The 14,975-nt window shown below is 38.3% G+C and overlaps 1 long non-coding RNA gene across 1 annotated transcript; it reads left to right on the top strand.

Annotated features, from left to right (window-relative positions):
* The first annotated feature begins 868 nt into the window (after window positions 1-868).
* Window positions 869-1,222, top strand: LOC128744095 (uncharacterized). The gene is made up of 3 exons (XR_008412356.1): window positions 869-894; window positions 956-1,038; window positions 1,114-1,222. It is a non-coding gene; the product is annotated as an uncharacterized LOC128744095 (long non-coding RNA).
* Window positions 1,223-14,975: the final 13,753 nt, after the last annotated feature.

Here is a 14,975-nt window from a genome sequence, read left to right as displayed (position 1 = left end):
AGGATTATTTGATTTTCCGGGCAATTTAGACAGAAACGTTGGGTTCACAGTCAATTCTTAAAATAATCTCGAGTAAATTTTCGCTGGAGACCGGAGACTTTGGTCGTTGAGGGTCAGTGGCAGGCTCGGTTTGTAATGAACAGAGTGCTGTAAATAGAGACTGAGCCAATTAAGTTTGGCAATGACAATATATGACCCCGAAATTGAAAGGAATTTTCTTGGAATAAGACTGTGGCCTACGAAAATTTGATTGGTCATTGTCAGATCCCTGACAACTCCAATCAAATTTTCGTACTTTTTAGTAGGGAATGATGTAACGAACTCACATGTAGATAGTAGTAGAATTAATTTAATATTGGCCAAGATTCCATTATCAATATTATTAGCATAATTGGTAAATTTAAATATTAGTTCATCTTCATTTTCAAATCGCTACTCCAAATAGATTTTCAATAAAAATCTGTGGTCGGCAATACCGCGCGCCGACTCACAAAATCAAATCAAATTGGCATACGTGCTGCTATCAGAATGATATCCCAGACGCTCGCTTACGTTGCCTAATTTTGCCTATCATCGCTAACTCGATCGAGGAGGTTGACCTGTCGATAAAGGCTGATGACCCGCCCGCAATCGGGAGAGTGTTTCACTTTGCTCTCTAACCTTGGGGGGTTGGTCGGGTTGACAAGATGCAAGCCGTGCGCTGGAAGAAGATTGCTTTAACCGAAAATGCAACTTCGTACTTTCGAACACAGCGATAAAGAATTTCGTTAGGCAGGTTTCGATCAAGGACGGTTATCTGAGGATCACCTTGTCCTGATCTTTCACTTTAATCTGACCCGTGGAAGAGGCAGGAGTTGTCCGTAATTTTGACTCGCGACGTGATTGGAAGTAAAGGTAGTGAAACACATGAAGATTCTTTTTCTAGCCAGCTAAGCAGTTTTCCCCTTTCCCATAGATAGGCAGTGATAGAACATTTCGCTTTTTGAAAGTGCTACCCGTGTGCGACCGCAGTTCGTGCCTGCAAGTGTGCTGCGAGAGGTAGGGCACCTATTTTTGCCAAAAGGCGGTGTGCGTAAAATTGCGTGTGGTTTTCTTTTAAATTTTGGATGATAGATTCGCCACGGAACACGTCATCGACATCCTGCTACATTGTCAGCGACTTCTTCTGACCCCACCGTCAGCTTCAAGGTTTCCCGGCCCGCTACAACGCCGGACGAGGGTAGCGTCGTCAATTTGCGCCCTGTACGGGATAGGCTGGCCGAACAGCAATCGGCAGCATCCAACAACAGCAAGCAGCTAGCATCGAGTGAGACTACTAGCGTCGAGTAAAAAGCAGCCAATTTCGCACGCCGTGCGTCGTTAGCAGCAGGAGTGAATTTCGGGATCCGCGTGGCGCGGATCAGATAGATCGCGTATTGCCCAGGATAGCGATGGCGACCCCGCCATTTTGTTAAAACCACATGGACCACCAAGCAGCGACGGTAAACCTCAAGTAAACCCCGGGTATTGAGTGAGTACATTTTTTTTTGAGTTGTTGTCCATGCGCATGTGACTATTATACGGGCCGTGACCCTAACCAAACCAACAGCAGCCGGTTGGTAGCAACCCACCGCACCGCACAGTGAACGTACGTTATCTTGCACACACCGCTAGCTAGAACAGAAGAAAGATGGGAAAGGATAGATTGGAATAGGCCTAGGGAAAACGTATTGTAAATCTCGAATGAATAAACTGCACAGTGTCAATGCGAATTGTTGAAAAAAATGCTATTTTGCAGTAGGAAGATAGAAGCGTTTTAAGTCAATGAAACAAACCTCCATGCAGTCGGGTTGAAAGGGATTTTTTTCATGTGTTCGGTTTGCGTTTCTTGTTAGTTTTTTGAGTATTTTTCTACTGGGGCGGCTGACTCCGAAATCAGCCAAGGACACTCTCGAATCATTTTGCGGTCATTTTTAGGTGGAGACTGGACTCGGCCAGTGATGAAATCACCCGTCACTTTTGTCTGCTGTCGTAAGTTCCTAAGCTGCTGTTCTTAAGTGGTAGGTCTGTATTGTAGGTAGAGTTTTCTGACGTGTGGCGATACGGAGTATAGCGTCACGTGTTTAAGTCTGCCAACCCGCTTCCCTTCCCGAACTCGGGATAAAAGTGAACCTCTCCCTGCGAGGGTCTCAGGCTGGGCAACCGTTAATCTCGGGGGGTGGTCTCTCCTTCGGAGAGTGGCGCTTAAGCCACCCGCTTATTAATCGGGTAGCGAAAAGGCGGACCTGTTACAACGCTTGGGAGTCGCTGCATATCACCACAGCTGAGCAATGTTTGATGAATGAAGACGATGCTCCGATAGTATCGCCGCTCTTTCATCTAACAAAGCTTAAGTTGTAACTACTCGCTTATCAAAATCAGTTGGACCTAGCCCCGATGATGGGTAACATCTACCCGAAACCGGTTGGCGAATAAGGTAAATGCTTATTTTATTTTGTAAGAACAATAAGTGATAGTGTCCAGTATATACATTACATTATTAGTTCAATAGTTCTTACGTTGCACGAAGATACGAAAGTGAAAGTAAATTATGATTATAGTCAAAAAGTGCTTCCGCTTTTATGGGCAATTGATTTTGAAAAAGAGGATTCTGCAGCTACATATTAGGTTTCTTACTCGCTGTAAGAGAAAGGGACTTATACCTAAGTTCATCCAAATTAAGTCATCCACTACCAGCGAAGCTAGTGAAAAAGCTATAAATAGTGCGAAAAAAGTGTGGCTATGTGAAGAAGTTAAGCATGAGTTTAAGTTTAAGCATAAGCAAATCTCAAAAGTGGAAGAGCAGCTATATCCATTACACTTGCAATTATTATAACAATGCGAATACCATGACGCTGCTGAGTGCATTGTGCGGGGGTGTGTAGAAGAAAAGAGAATTTGTTGGCAGGAAGAGCTGTGCAAGGTTTACTCAAACCTATCGAAGCGCGTACGTGAAATTAAACAAAAACATAATAAAAAACTGCTTTCTGTCACTCGTGCACAAAAACCGACTAAAGCTAAAAATTCTCCCCAGCTTGTCGATAATTTTGTGATAAATCTATCATCCACACAATTCACACAAGCAGAGTTAGATCTGCTTAACAAAGGGCTAAATTACGCTGTTTCCCCCCAGTGCGCGCCGTTACCTGAGATAGTGAACAACATCTAAAATCATATCCAGTATAAAGATGTATCACTAAAAGCGGCGGTGCGTCATGATGTGAAAAAATGTCTCCTACACACTGCTAACAAACGAAGCAATCAAAAACAAGCAGCGTTCGATGAGTGGTGTGCGATTCGGCAATTGAAAACGCGCGACGTTACATACGTTTGGGCAGACAAAGGTAATGCTGTGGTAGTCATGGATAAGGAAGAATACGATTCATAAGTCCGTGAAATGATTAACTCAGGCCCGTATGCAGAATGCGCTTATAAAAACGGAAATCCTAAAGACCCTCTCAATGCGATGATTAATGGGGCAAATAGTACCCGTCAAAAAGTTGCTTACTTAATGGGAGAAGTAAAGTTGGAAAAACGGTTACTTATATCTAACCCAAAAGTTGCATCGCTATATTGTCTTCCCAAGATACATAAAACCCCTATGGCAATGAGACCGATCTCGTCCAATGTTTCTACCTCTACAGAAAAAATGGCTGCATGGTTGGTAGAAGAAATGAAAAATTATCCTGTTACGCGTGGGGCAAACGTGAAAAACTCAATAGAATTAGCTGAGCAGCTCAAAAATACAGTGATACGGAGGGGGGAAATTATGGTTTCGTTCGATGTCAGTGCTTTATTTCCGAGCGTGCCAGTCCCAGAAGCTGTACGAAGCCTTCGTGACCACTTGGAAAGAAGCCGAGCTCCACCGTTCCACATTGAAGCGTATATATCAATAGTAGAACAGTGTATGAGCCAAAAAATTTTCACTTTCAGGGTAAAATCTCACCACTCCTGGCAGAAGTCTTCATGAGTGACTTCGAAGTTGCACTACAAAAAGAAAAGTTTTTTCCCAGAGTATGGAAACGCTATGTGGACGATGTTTTTGCCATTGTAAAAGAAAGACACCTCCCAAAAACACTCGATTTATTAAACTCTAGACATCCCACTATAAAGTTCACTGTCGAACGAGAAGTGGATGGAAAAATACCCTTCTTAGACTTGATGATTTCTAAGAAAAATGATAATACTCTTAAACTTGGTATCTACCGTAAACCAACATCCACTGATCGCTACATTACATCGGACTCTAATCATTACGGTGCTCAGAAACAAGCAGCGTTCCATTCAATGGTACATCGTCTTATCTCTATACCTATGGAAAAAGAAGAATTCTTAGAGGAGAGGGAAAAAATCTATGAATCTGCCCGAATCAATGGATATGACAAAAAGTTCGTTGACAAAATAGTTAGTATCCATAAGCGTAAAAAACATAAAGAGAATGTTACCACCCTACAACCCCAGAAAGACGACATTGAAAGGATCAGTATGCCATTCTATCCTAAAGCCACAAACCCGATAAAGAAATGTCTTAGGAAACACGGATAGCACGTTGTCTTTAAAAGCAACAACACGCTGCGTGATATGCTCTGCAATGTAAAAGACAGGATTCCAGCCGAAGATAAGTCGGGAATCTATCAAATCGATTGTAATGGTTGCCCGGCAATTTACATCGGACAAACCCGCCGCAAATTTAAACAACGAATCTAGTGTCGCGATGCATGCTGCCAATCACCAGCATAAAATAAACTGGAACAGTGCTAAACTAATAAAACCAGTGAGGAAGTCATCGCATTTGATCGCTTGGGAGTCGCTGCATATCACCACAGCTGAGCAATGTTTGATGAATGAAGACGATGCTCCGATAGTATCGCCGCTCTTTCATCTAACAAAGCTTAAGTTGTAACTACTCGCTTATCAAAATCAGTTGGACCTAGCCCCGATGATGGGTAACATCTACCCGAAACCGGTTGGCGAATAAGGTAAATGCTTATTTTATTTTGTAAGAACAATAAGTGATAGTGTCCAGTATATACATTACATTATTAAAGTCATCAACTTTTTCTATCACAGTTTCATTGACACAGAGGCTTAAGTGATTAGTTATTTTTTTCCTAGGTGAGTGAAATACTATATATTTTGTTTTTGTCAGGTTAAGTGAAAGTAAATTCGCGTCAAAGTAGTGTGACAGAACTTGCAGAACATCTTTCATTGACGATAATACACTGCCAATGTCAGCACAGGGATAAAACAGTGCCGTATCATCCGTGAATAATCTTGGTATCCCATTTAATTTTAAATTCCCGATGTCATTGATATAAATTAAAAATAACAATGGACCAATGTTGCTACCTTGACGTACACCAACTTCTATTTTTTGCAATGAGCTACGCGCATCGCTGATCGTCACGAATTGCATTCTATTTTTTAAGTAACTGCAAATGATATTATTTGCAACCCCTCTGATTCCGTATAACTCTAGTTTTTACATTAGAATACTATGATTTAGCGTATCAAAAGCTTTTTTAAGATCGAGGAATAATCCCCCGACAAGTTTTTTTGATTCGATTTCTTTGATTATGCAGTCTACTAGCTCTGTGATAGCTATCATAGTCCCACAATGTTGACTAAAACCGTACTGAAATTTGTAGAGCACGTTGTGAGCCTTGAAAAAATCTAGAAGTCGTGCGACGAGTATTTTTTCTAAAATCTTGTTAAAAACCGAAATTGTAGATATTGTACAATATTTACATGCGTCGAAGGGGTTCCCAGTTTTGGAGATTGGCGCTACTCTAGCTGTTTTAGACAGTTAGGGTATTCTCCAGTTTCAAGGATCTTATAAAAGGTTTGACTTAAAATGGATGCAAATGCTCGGGGATTGCTTTTAATTGTTCTTGCGGTTACGTTATCCGGTCACGTTTTCCGGTCCACAGCTCTTATTTGTATTTAATTCTTTGATTAAAGAAACAACTTCGTTTAAGCTAGACGGACGAAGAAAAATTGTATTGGCTACACATCTGACATTACTAACAGGGCTAGCGTTCGTTGGATTTACTATGTTGCGTGCAAGATTTGCACCAATACTCGAGAAATATTTGCTGAAAATGTCGCAAACTTGTTGCCTATCGGAAACTTTATTTCCATTTTCAGTTAGGTTTATTTCTTGCTTCGCTTTTGACCGCCCAAAAATTATGTTGAAGTTTTTCCACACTTTCGAGTGACAAGTGGTTTTGATTTGATTTGTCTTTATTGATGTGTAGGCTTTGCCCGTTATCAGACTTAAAAAAATATAAATACATACAAAAAATGACTTATCAACATTACATGGAATTGTTAAAATATTCCCTAAGACTAGATTTTAATTGAACACTAGACATATTAACAGAAATGACGGGATGAAGATTATTGTAAACACCCATTATCCGATACATGGGCTCGTTCCGGGCGTAATTCTGCGACCTGTTTGATAGGTGAAACGGCCTAACCATTCCTAGGTTGGTTCTACCTTCGCAGTTCGTCACCTGGCTGCACAAATATGGAGCACTGTATTTTCCAGAAACAACGTCTTTGAGAAACAACACATCTATCAAAATTCTTCGATCGCTGAGACTGTTGATTCCTACTAGTAAGCATAGCGATCGGTAGTCCGGCATTTCGTCTCTCCAACCAAGATTACGCACAGCATGTCGCACAAATTTTTTCTGTACCCGCTCAATTCGATTGATGTATACGTTATACATTGGTCGCCAGACTACGCTTGCGTACTCGATGGTCGTGCGAACCAAACCATTGTATATAGCGATTATCGTGTACGGATCATCTAGTTCGCGGCTGTATCGCTTCACCATGCCAAATAATGAGTTCGCTTTCGTTACAATTTTCTCGACATGTTTACTAAAGGTCAGTTTACTGTCCATTTCCACGCCTAAATCGCAATGGCACGTTTTCCTTGGGACTAAATCCGCACCGAGATGGTATTCATACTCAATTTTGTTAGAATTGCGACCGAATGAAATCACGTTACATTTGACAACGTTCACTTTTAACCCAAACAGTTCACAAAAGTGGAGAAAACGATTTAAATTCTCTTGAAGAATCGTACAATCTTTCAATCCGCGCACAGGTATAAATATTTTTACGTCGTCAGCATAAATTAACACGAATACATCCACTAACGTATCTGGGAGTTCATTCATGACAACCACGAATAATAGAGGTCCCAAATGACTCCCTTGAGGTACTCCTGAACTTGTTACAAACACTTTGGAATCAGTGTTGTGTAGCCTTACATACTGCAAACGGTTGGTCAAGTATGAATGCATCCATTCTAAACAGACCCCATCAACTCCATATTTTCGCAAAACCGCAATCATTGCATTTATGTTGACCAAATCAAACGCCTTGGACATATCTGTATAAATAGTGTCCACTTGGTAACCAGCCAACATCCATTGCACAGTTCTGGAAATAAATTCTGTTAAATTTGTCACTGTTGAGCGTTTTTTAACAAATCCGTGTTGACAGTTTAGGATTAGAGGCTCGATCCACGTATACACATAATCATAAACAATGCTTTCAAACATTTTTGGAATCTATACCTATAAAGAAGGATTTCTGTCTGTCTGTCTGTCTGTCTGTCTGTGTGTCTGTCTGTCTGTCTGTCTGTCCGTATGTTCCTTATAGAATCGAAAACTACTGAACCAATCGGCATGCAAATATGCATGTAGAGGTTTTTTGGGGCCAGGAAAGGTTTTAGTGATGGCTAGAAACCCCTCCCCCCACTAAGAGGGGGGGCTCCCATACAAATGAAACACAAATTTTTACATAACTCGACAACTAATCAAGCAAATAGAACAAAATTTGGCATGTGGGTGTTTTCGGTGACAATAATTTATTCTATGGTAAATTGAGACCCCTCCCCTCTTTACAAGGGGAATTATAACTCCTTTCCTCTTTAAAAGGGGGGGCTTCCATACAAATTTCCTCATAACTCGAGAACTAATCAAGCAAATGGAACCAAATTTGGCATGTGAAGGTTTTCGAGGGCAAAAATATTTTCTATAGTAAATTAGGACCCCTCCCCACTTTAAGAGGGGGGGCTCCTGTACCAAAGAAACACAATTTTCCTCATAACTCGAGAAGTAATTAAGTAAATGGAACCAAATTTGGCATGTGGGTGTTTTTGGAGACAAAAATTTTTTCTATGATGAATTGGGACCCCTCCCCGTTTTAGGAGGGGGGATCCTATACACATGAAATACAAATTTCCTCATAACTGAAGAACTAATCAAGCAAATGGAACAAAATTTGGCATGTGAAAGTTTTCGAGGGCAAGAACATTTTCTATGGTGAATAAGGACCCCTCCCCACTTTAAGAGGGGGGGCTCCTATGCAAACGAAATACAAATTTCCTTATAACTCGAGAACCAATCAAGCAAATGGAACAAAATTTGGCACGTGGGTGTTTTCGGAGACAAAATTTTTTTCTATGATGAATTGGGACCCCTCCTCACTTTAGGAAGGGGGGCTACCATACAAATGAAATGTAAATTTCCTCATAACTCGAGAATTAATCAAGCAAATGGAACCAAATTTGGCATGTGAAAGTTTTCTAGGGCATGAATATTTTCTATGGTGAGTTAGAACCCCTCCCCACTTTAAGAGGGGGGGCTCTTATACAAACGAAATACAAATTTCCTCATAACTCGAGAAATAATCAAGCAAATGGAACCAAATTTGACACGTGGGTGTTTTTGGAGACAACAATTTTTTCTATGATGAACTGGGAGCCCTCCTGTACTATACGTACTGCACCTAATAGAATTCAAGTTACAGAAAAGGATCGTGAGAAACAATCCTCGATTCCAGAACCTACATCATAAATTTACTTTTATTTCATTTTACAACATCGGGTTGCATGACCAACCTATAACACTTCACATGTGCCAGTTCTCAAGCAAACGTACAATCTTACGTTATGATTCTTAAATGGTTTAAGTTGCTTTTCACAAAGACGTTATTGACTAACGTCTTTGGCTAGCTAAACCACGATAGATTTTCCTGACTCATGTTTCAGTCATAAATTTCATGCTACATATCCATATGGCAGTTACCGCAATCGAGTCACACCTAATTATTTTTCTTAGAACAAAATGTAAAACCATAGCAAACAAGAACAGCGATGCAGGTCACGCTGCTTGTTGCATAGTGCATAGTGTCACTCCAACGTCGTGTATGATACAAGATGTTGTAGTGCGATACTTCTATCTCGCCACAACTTGCATGCGACAAGTTGCGGCTAATGAAACATTTTAAGCTTGTTACCACCACTACCAAGCTGATTGAAACTTATTAGAATTTAACTCCACCTCCTACATGTAGACTTAAGACTTTAAAGAAGGGATAGAAAAAAGCTTAGCATTAAGAAGTGATGTTAGACCTAAGCGAAGAGAATAAAGTCAATCTTGAACCAACCATCGAGGTGTTAATAATTAATTATTTCGGCTCCGAATATTATCCATTTAAAACTACCAAATGGCGACCGTAGACAAAGTCCGGTCTAGTGAGATTTTATAAAGAAAAAGTAAGAAAAACAGTGAAAACTAGACTGGGCTATGAGCCCGCGAAAACATAACAAGTTAGAAGTGAGACAAAGTGACTATTTATGAAGCAATAAAAAAAAAACAGTGCACCACATAGTCTGATATTAAATGACTTAATATAAGTCATATAAATGCACCACTTAGTCTGATATTAAATGACTTAATATAAGTGAACTGAAGCTGAACCTGAAATGAACGGAAGTGTAAAGAACAATAATAGTGAAGAAATTCGAAATCAAGAACGAACGATGGGTCTGTTTGACCGTCAAAATGATCTTCATGAGCAAATCATGATAAATCTTAAAAACAGTGCAGAAAGCCACAAGAGGCATGAGAACCAACTGTGGATTATAGTGGCAATAGCAACCATAATCGTACTAGGTTGGCTTTTAACAAAGTTCCGCGCGAACTTCAGAAAGGATATAGTAAAAGCGGCTCAAACTGTGACCGCATAGAAACAAATACAACGAAACCAGCAATACAGAGACGGGCCAGGAGGCTAAACAGGAATCAGGAGAAAAGCGAGTTCACACCGAATGGAAAATTTTCTTAAGGTACAAAGTTTCTTTACAAAATATTTATTTAAGTAGATGATTATAAATGAAGCAAAGGATAAATGATTAATAATATAAAACAAACACAAAATGACCCCACAAGAGGAAGCATATTTAGAATTAAGCGATTTAGTGGACGATCTTCTTGAGGACAAGGAAAATATTCCTCCCAAGAGTGAAAATATTCAACAATAATAATTAAAATTAAAAAACGAAATATTATATTTTTTTTCTTCACCAAGATATACAAAGGATTTGCATTTTGATCTAAACACGTTTTAAAATAATGGCCGATATTGAAGGCTTTGGTTAGGCTAGAGATACAGCCATAATAAAAGACCAGCGGGAAAACCCCGAAAAATACAAGTACGAATCTAATCCTGATAGCACACCACGGGAGTATAAAGATATAGAAATAAGCTTCTTCTACAACGGCGTTCGCCGAGTGGAAATTATCCAATTTATGCAGTCTTCAAGACCGTAAACGTAAACAATTTACCATTTTAAGCCAGCTAATAGCAAATATTATCAACATAATTAACAATTACATATTTATATGAATTCAAAGAAAACTAACGAAATTAAATGAATAAACACTTTGCCAAATGGACAAATGAAGGAATATGAAGAACTACGAAAGTTGCACATATACCTAAGAAAAGCAATAAATACCAAATTATCAAACGAGCTTCTTCACACCAAAGAAAGGTTGTGTGCGGCGCTGACACAAGAAATTGAAAGACAATTATTCGAGCAACAGGAAACGTTGCCAGATAAAGAATTCCACGGAATAGTTAAGAATACTAGGAACTGGAATAATGAAATATCGGAAATAATAAAACTTAAATTAGCAATCAACAAAAATAGAAGTTACGCTCATATAACGAGTAGCAACACACTCACAGGAGTAGCAAAAACTACCCTGAATACCACAAACATAAACTCAAGTAAACCAATTCCAAAAAGACTAGTATCAAATACTGTTACAATGGCATTCGATATGAAGCAAGCTATCGCCATCGTGCCCGTGTTTAACGGAGATGATGACGGACTGAACTCATTTATCGATGCTATCAACCTGTTGGCTGAATTAACACCAGCAGACCAGGTACAAACAGCACTGAAATTTGTAAAAATTAGGTTAACCGGAAAGGCGCGCCAAGGCCTTCCCGCGAATATAGGATCGTTTGCAGAATTAACAAACGACCTGAAAAATAGGTGCAAACGGAAGGAATCAGCTGACACCGTTTTGTTTTGGGAAAAATTAAATCAGTAACTACAAAAAATAAACAAACTAACGAATTTTGCGATGAGGTGGAAACCCTCACGCAAAAACTAAAATTCATATATCTGGAACAAGGAGTACCAGAAGCAACAGCTAACGAATTAGCTGTAAAACCGGGAGTTGATGCCTTAGTGAAGGGAGCCAAAACAAACGAATTAAAGACAATCCTAAAGGCAAATAACTTTACTGACATAAATGAAGCTGTTCGAAAGGTGTTAGCCTACTCGGACACAAACCCAACAGATGAAAACACAAATAGAATTTTCACAACGCAATATAGAACAAACGGCAGAGGAGGATTTAATCGCCCTGTCGAAAATCACTATACAAATCGATACAATTCTTCCCCAAGAGGAAGAGGAAATTTTAGCAATTATGCTAGTAGAGGCGGGAGATACAATTACCACAATAAACATAATAACAACAATTTTCAAAACTCACAAAGAGGAAGAGGAGGATATAATAATTATCGCCCTCAGAATCACAATAATTACCAAACGAGAAACAATTTCCGCCAACGTGACGATAGAATCTACGTCGTCACGCCAGGGCAACAGGCAATTGAACCACCACCAGCAACACAACAAACCAATAATTCACAGCTACAAAATTTTTTAGGAGCACGATTTACACAATGAACATTAGTGCGGCAAACTTCATAAAAGTTTACGTGCAAATGACAAATTCATTGTGCAAATTTCTAGTAGATTCCGGAGCCGACATATCCGTCATAAAAGTAGATAAAATTGTTAGAACACAAATCATAAACCCAAACAACAAAATCCAACTAACAGGTATTACAAATCAAACAACTGAAACTTTAGCTTCAACAAAAACCGACTTACATTTTGGAAACGGACTAACCACAAACCATTCATTTCACATCGTAGATACCGATTTTCCAATTATGACAGATGGCATTTTAGGGAGAGATTTCCTATCATCCCACAAGTGCATCATCGATTACGAATGTTGGTTATTAAATTTAACCATAAACAACGTTAGTGTATCATTATCAATAGAGGATACACTAAACGAAAACTATATTATACCACCAAGGTGCGAAGTAATCAAACAAATTCACAACCTTCAACTACAAGAAGATATGGTGATAGCTTCACAAGAAATAACTTCAGGAGTATTCTGTGGAAGTGTCATCGTATCTCCAAATAATACCTATGTAAAAATTTTAAATACTACAGACCAAACTGTAAATATACCACTTAAGGTCTTTAACGATAAATTAAAATTAGAACCTTTAAGCAACTATACTAGCCCAACAATTAAAAATATTGCTAGCAATAAAAAACTAAGAAATAATGAAATAATAAATAATATAGATATGTCAAATGTACCGTCTTATGCAGACGAAGAATTTAAAAAACTTATAGGCAACTATGCCGATATTTTCTGTTTACCGGACGAATCTCTCTCAGTAAACAACTTCTATGAACAAAATATAAATCTGACGGACAACGCCCCAGTTTATATCCCAAATTACAAAACCATTCATTCTCAAAAAGACGAAATTGAACGTCAAGTAGATAAAATGTTAAAAGAAAACATTATTGAACCATCAGTGTCACCGTACAACAATCCAATTTTGTTGGTACCGAAAAAGAGTGACGATAATACGAAAAAATGGAGATTAGTTGTAGATTTCAGACAACTAAATCGAAAAGTCTTAGCAGACAAGTACCCGTTACCAAGGATAGACTACATTTTAGATCAACTTGGTAGGGCAAAATTCTTCAGCACACTGGATCTGATGTCAGGATTTCATCAGATATCCCTCAGCAAAAATTCCAGAAAATTTACTTCATTTTCGACCCAGTCAGGTCATTTTCAATTTACACGATTGCCATTCGGACTTAATATTAGCCCGAATAGTTTTCAACGAATGATAACGATAGCTATGGCAGGTTTGACGCCAGAATTAGCTTTCGTATATATTGACGATATTATTGTAACTGGATGTTCAATGAAACACCATTTGATAAATTTATCTAAAGTCTTTGATAGACTAAGAAAATATAATTTAAAATTAAACGCGAGAAAGTGTAAGTTTTTTAGCAATGAAGTCATATATTTAGGACACAAAATAACTGACAAAGGCATTCTTCCAGATAGTTCAAAATACGAAACTATAAAAAATTACCCAATTCCGAAAAATAGTGACGAAATTAGACGTTTCGTCGCATTTTGCAACTACTACCGTAAATTTGTCCCAAATTTTGCAGTTTTAGCACATCCATTAAACCAACTTCTGAAGAAAAAACAACAATTTATTTGGTCACCACAATGTCAAACAGCGTTTGAAAAATTAAAAAGTTATTTGATGTCACCACATATTCTTCAATTTCCAGACTTCTCGAAACAATTTATTTTAACAACCGACGCCTCAGACGTAGGTTGTGGAGCAGTTTTGTCGCAAGACATAAACGGCGATGAACTTCCAATTGCTTTCGCGAGTAAAACATTTACTCAAGGTGAAAAGAATAAGGCAGTAATTTTGAAAGAATTGACAGCAATCCATTGGGCAGTCAATTACTTTAAGTCTTATCTTTATGGGCGAAAATTTATAGTGAAAACAGATCATAGACCACTTGTATTTCTGTTTGGAATGAAAGATCCAACATCGAAACTAACAAGAATGCGTTTAGACCTGTGCGAATTTGATTTTGAAATACGGTACATCAAGGGAAAGGACAACGTGGGAGCGGACGCGTTATCACGTGTAGTAATTACCTCTGATGAGCTGAAACAAAATTCAATATTTATGATAAACACTAGATCAATGACACGTAATCAAAAATCAAAATTGAATACAAATATTAAAGAGTGTGAATCCAAGATTGATCACCTTGCGATGTACACCACCGAAAATCAATCAGAAACCAAAAAGCTAGCAAAATTACTTACAAAAGTCGACAATTACAACATCGAATTTTCAATCGATATAAAAGCGCGAGAAATAAGAAGAAAAGACGAACAGATAATTCGTTACCAATTTAACATACAAAGATATAATGAAAGTCAAAACATTATTTTTGCTCTTTCAAAAATCGAAGAATATATGAAAACAATGAAAATAAACAAAATAGCGCTGTCACAAGATGACGAAATATTTAAAATTATACCCATGGAAGTACTCAAAGAAATGAGTAACAAAACGTTAAAAAGCGTACAAATAATAATATACAAACCAGCAATATTCATTCGTGATGTTTGCAAAATTAAAGAAATTTTAAAAAGGCATCATGAAACGCCTACAGGAGGACATATTGGTCAAAATAGACTATACCTCAAGCTGCGTGAAATATATACATGGCGGCAAATGAAAAAATCTATTTCACAATTCATAAGGGCCTGTGAATTGTGCAAATTGAACAAAATAACAAAACATACAAAAGAACGTGCTACAATCACAAATACACCCTCTAAACCATTCGAAGTAGTTGCTATCGACACGATAGGACCACTTCCAAAATCGAATCACAACAATAGATACGCTGTAAC

Source organism: Sabethes cyaneus, chromosome 3 (genome assembly GCF_943734655.1).
Source record: "Sabethes cyaneus chromosome 3, idSabCyanKW18_F2, whole genome shotgun sequence".
Lineage (NCBI taxonomy): Eukaryota > Metazoa > Arthropoda > Insecta > Diptera > Culicidae > Sabethes > Sabethes cyaneus.
The sequence above is the reverse complement of the archived record's forward strand: the minus strand, read 5'-3'. Positions and strand labels throughout refer to the sequence as shown.